Source organism: Etheostoma cragini, chromosome 9 (genome assembly GCF_013103735.1).
Source record: "Etheostoma cragini isolate CJK2018 chromosome 9, CSU_Ecrag_1.0, whole genome shotgun sequence".
NCBI lineage: Eukaryota > Metazoa > Chordata > Actinopteri > Perciformes > Percidae > Etheostoma > Etheostoma cragini.
In genome coordinates this window covers 27,014,317-27,019,365 of record NC_048415.1, presented here as the reverse complement: position 1 = coordinate 27,019,365, position 5,049 = coordinate 27,014,317, and the positions used below count along the sequence as shown (strand labels likewise).

At 40.7% G+C, this 5,049-nt stretch overlaps 1 protein-coding gene across 29 annotated transcripts in view; it reads right to left on the bottom strand.

Moving 5' to 3' along the window:
• Positions 1 to 5,049, bottom strand: part of ptprfa (protein tyrosine phosphatase receptor type Fa) — a 362,404-nt gene that overhangs the window by 298,482 nt on the left and 58,873 nt on the right. For 14 of the 29 annotated variants that reach the window (XM_034882226.1, XM_034882235.1, XM_034882233.1 and 11 more), the window contains exon 1: positions 1,308 to 1,631. The exons of 1 other annotated variant lie outside the window; for it this stretch is intronic. The gene's annotated coding sequence lies outside the window, so the exon portion shown is untranslated. Of the gene's footprint in view, positions 1 to 1,307; positions 1,633 to 5,049 lie in introns of those variants that run through there. 14 more of the 29 variants (XM_034882246.1, XM_034882245.1, XM_034882240.1 and 11 more) reach the window with 3 other exon arrangements.

Below are 5,049 nucleotides of genomic sequence, written 5' to 3'. Positions count from 1 at the left end.
CCCCCCCCCCCCCCCAGTTGCGCCTATGACTTCAGACAACTTCAGTTCAGTGATTTCTTACCAGAAAACATCACTCCAGGGGAGCGGACCTGTACGGTGTTGTTGGCACACTTCTAACTACTTCTTCTTTTTGTTGAACCGAACAACAAAATAAAATAAAAAATACATATAATAAAATAAATAAACTGGTGTGTCCTTGCATGAGTTTCAAAAAATTCCTTCTGTTTTTCAGTGCGGATTTCTGTACACATTGGTAGCAAAGATCCAATTTCCTTCTTTCATTTGAGTTTATTCCATTCAGTTGTAAAGTAATACATAAACTACGATATTCTAAAACTTCTGTAAAACTCTGTTAAAGAACACGTTTTGTCCAAGGAAACCCTCTTTGGCTTCAAACTTAAATCTTTCATCAGTTATAAAAAAAGACAACAAAATTGTACTGTAAACAAACAAAATCCTTGTAGTGATGGAAAGTAACACTGTCCAAGAACTTAACTGAAAGTACTGTACTTATGTCCAATTTTGAGGTAACATACTTTTACTCCACTACTACTTGAACTGACAGCTGCAGTTTCTAGTGGATCAATGCATCAGTATTAATACATCTATAATATAAAACAAGACGTTAGAAGTTGTCACCTTGGACATGTTTCACTCTATAGAATGCAGTAACTCGCTTGAAAATTCAATGTTTCTTTTTCTTTTCCCACCTAGTAAAGTCAGTCAGTTTTCTGACCTTGTGTAACTTCAAGATTTCCATTCTACTTCATCGCTTGATTTTTGACTACAGGCTCCTGTAATGTGGATCTTAATGTGGATATGTCAATTTCCCCTGAAGCAACATTTCTCAACAAACAAGACGAATTTCACAACTTTTAACTGCAAGGCTTTGTTAATGAATATGTGTTTAAGTTGAAATCTCAAAGTGGAGGCTGGGTGAAACGTGCAGGAGGGTAAAAGCAGCAAGACGGACAGCACGTAGAACGCTTTGTGTTATTACAAGTCTTCAGTGCACTTTGTCTTGTTTCTCCATTCTTGTCTCTCTGTCTCCTTAGCTTGCTATTTGTGTGTGTGTGTGTGTGCATGTGTGTGAGTGCACTGACCCTCATCTCTAGCCAATAACTCACTTTTGTTGCACAGTGCAATCCATGAATCCTGCAATTAAACCTTTGATGTCATGATATTAGGTCTTAAATTGATACTTCAGAGCCACAAACTTGTAAAAAAAAGATGTCTCAATAGGCATGTTATCAGGTGGACACGTTCAGCGTGAAAACTTTACAAGTTCCTGATATGCAAGTGCTTACCTGTCAAGCTCCATGGAGAAAACAAGAGTATCCTTTGAATTAGTGCTGTTTCTTAGAGGTATAACAGAGCAATTCCCCTACACAGCCTGTAAAACAAGCTTCAAAAAACAATGAAGCCAACGGAATTCTGAGCCTGGGGGAGGTCTGCAGCCACTCAGGTCAGCCACAGGTAGAGGCTTCAGAGCTCTGCAGCAGCCTGATTGATCTGAACACAGATCAGCTTCGTTCGCGGGTCAGAGCTGCTGATCTCTCGTGGGAGGGAAGAGCAGTGAACAGCCCTGCAGCGCTGTGAGCAGGGCCGGCCAGCCAGCCAGTCCGCCAGCCAGTCAGCCAGTCAGCCAGTCAGCCAGCAGCCAATGTCTACGTGCATGATGTCACAGGTGTAGGGTTTCAGCTGAAGGCTGAGAGGCTGAGAGGCGGGCTCTGCTCCGGTGGGAAGCATTGCTGAGGGTTTGACCCATGCCGCGCAGGTGAAACAGACTCCTCCTCCATGCTTTACCTGGCATCAGCAGAGGGGAGTGCAGAGGAGGAGGGGGGCAGCTTTGTTTGTCTGCTTAAAAACAGTCAGTGTCTAATGGGTCAGACGGGGCATTTAGAGCCTTAAGCACCAAAAAGTCAAAACATGGTTAATAACAGGACACAGAACACAGCCTCTTCACAGCAAGGGTGGATCGGGGGGGTGCCCCCCTTCTGAAATATGATTGGCCCCCATTGGTTCCCCCACGTCCAGTGGGCTAGAGTGCTCTTCCTACCCTGTAAAGGGGCTTTGAGTTCATGAAAAGCGCTATGTAAATTCAATTCATTATTATTATTAATCTCCCACAATATCTGCTTGTGGCAACTAAAGTAAGAATTTTCTACGGTTATGTTTGGCAAATGAATATAGTTGCAAAGTGATAGGTTCTGGAAGTTTTTTTGCCCTCTCTGAATTCCCATAACAAAATGTTTTCCTTTTAATGATTTTAAAAGACACAGGGGAAAACACACAGGGGACTCTCAAAGCTCTGAATACTGCAATACCTATAAGTCTCGGTCACCAATGCTGTGAAGAAGCCAGTCACGTGTGCATCAGAGCTTTAGAGAATTTTAAAAGTTGCTTGGGAAGTTGCTGTGCCCTACTTACTGATTCACTCACCAAATGCTGAGTTACAGTGGTCTGCAAAAGTTTGGGCAACCTTGTTAATTTCCATGATTTTCCTTCATAAATCGTTGGTTCTTAGGATAAAAAAAATCTGTTAAATAACTCATATAGGAGACAAACACAGTGATATTTGAGAAGTGAAACGAAGTTTATACCATTTACAGGAAGTGTGCAATAATTGTTTAAACAAAATTAGGCATGTGCATAAATTTGGGCACCACAGTCAAAAAAAATAACTCAATATTTAGTAGATCCCCCTTTTGCAGAAATAACAGCTTCTAAACGCTTCCTATAGCTTCCTATGAGAGTCTGGATTCTGGTTGGAGGTATTTTGGACCATTCCTCTCTACAAAGCAGCTCTAATTCATTCAGGTTTGATGGTTTCCGAGCATGGACAGCTCTCTTTAAGTCACACCACAGATTTTCAATAATATTCAGGTCTGGGGACTGAGATGGCCATTCCAGAACGTTGTACTTGTTCCTCTGCATGAATGCCTTAGTAGATGTTGAGCAGTGTTTAGGGTCATTGTCCTGTTGAAAGATCCAGCCCCGGCGCAGCTTCAGCCTTGTCACTGCTTCCTGGACATTGATCTCCAGAATCTGCTGATATTTGGTGGAATCCATGCGTCCCTCAACCTTAACAAGATTCCCAGTCCCTGCACTGGCCACACAGGCCCACAGCAGGATGGAACCACCACCAAATTTTACTGTAGGCAGCAGGTGTTTTTCTAGGAATGCTGTGTTGTTTTTCCTCCATGCATGACGCCCCTTGTTATGTCCAAATAACTCAATTTTAGTTTCATCAGTCCACAGCACCTTTTTCCAAATGGAAGCCGGCTTGTCCAAATGTGCTTTAGCATACCTCAAGCGGCTTCGTTTGTGATGTGGGCGGAGAAAAGGCTTCCTCCGCATCACTCTTGCGTACAGCATCTCCTTGTGTAAAGTGCGCGCAATAATTGTACGATGCACAATGACTCCATCTGCAGCAAGATCATGTTGTATGTCTTTGGTGCTGGCCTGCGGGTTGACTTTGACTGTTCTAACCATTCTTCGCTTCTGTTTATCCGTGATTTTCCTTGGTCTGCCACTTCGAGCCTTAACTTGAACTGTGCCTGTGGTCTTCCATTTCCTGACTATGTTCCTAACTGTCGAAACATGTCGAAATATATATATATATATATATATATATAACACCTATTTAAATCAACACATCGTAACCTACTAATGTCCATTCCAGAATTAAGGAGCTCCTATTGTGAGTCACATAACACGGTCTTAAGGAGAAAACAAGTGGAACTTATGTGTACTTCTAGAACCAGGGGCCCCTGAAAGCTCACCACACTTCACAATGTATTTTAAATAAGTGAAATCTGTCTCAAGTTAAAAAATGCTGTATGTTGGACCGCAACAACAGAGCTGGAAATACAACAAATTGTAAAGGGTATGAGCACCGACGGGACTTCATGGAGCATTCAGGTGCACAGCGTTAACTTATGGTGCATTCAGGTTTACCTCGTAAACTGATAGTATATTCAGGTTGTTTCATTGTTGAAATTGAATCTTATGAACTCCAAAAAACTAAAAGGTCAGTGTTTTTTTTCTTTTCCTGCTGGATTTGACAACTGGGTTTGAAGAAACAGAGGTTTTCTCACATGAACAGAGCTCAAAAGCCAAGAACCAAAGAGGCACAGTATGGGCACATATTTTCCTGACAATTAAATATCCAGAACTTACAAATAATTGAGCTATAATTGCTTCCATTAACTTGGAATGCGAGAGATCAAGATCAAGATAGGAACTACAATTATTTTCTGCTTTGTGCCTTAACCACAAATGCAACATAAAATGTCAAAAAACGGGCAGAATACAAAACAAAACAAACTATATGTTATTTGATCACCATGGAAGTAGACTTTATTATATGAAATATGTGCATACAATTCATGTTTTATCCAGGTTTAGTGTAAAGTCATCACGTTAAGATTGACACAATATTGAAAGAGTCATATTCATATGGATTGAACCCATAATAAGTAATTGTGGTGACATTGGGTCAAGACTTGTGTCTATTGTGTGGAATCAATGATGTTATTTTGGGTAATAAAAAAGAACATTGATATAGGAAAACGGGTCAATTTGACCCAAGGACAACATGAGGGTTAAAAGGTAAATTGTTAATAATAATTGAGTGATCACTCAGATGTTGTAAAAGGTAATCGGGGGGGGGGGGGGCATGCCTGTCCAAATGAGCTTTCTGCTCCCCCTATTGATTTAAAATGTATTGTTTAATTGTGCCCCCTCTGATGAAAATGATGAAATATTTCATATTATGTAAGTAAATAAATCATAGACTACTTATTTTGAAGTTAAGAAAATAGTCTAGTTTAAAAAATAGCCCAAACATTGTTTTATATTACATTTATATGTAAGTGTGTTTCTTTGTGTAAAATGACAATTCTGTGAGCCCATTACAAAGAATACCGTGCACACCCAGTGAAAACAACACATCAAAATGATGTGACGCAGGTAGGTGTGTGTGTGTGTGTGTGTGTGTGTGTGTGTGTGTGTGTGTGTGTGTGTGTGTGTGTGTGTGTGTGTGTG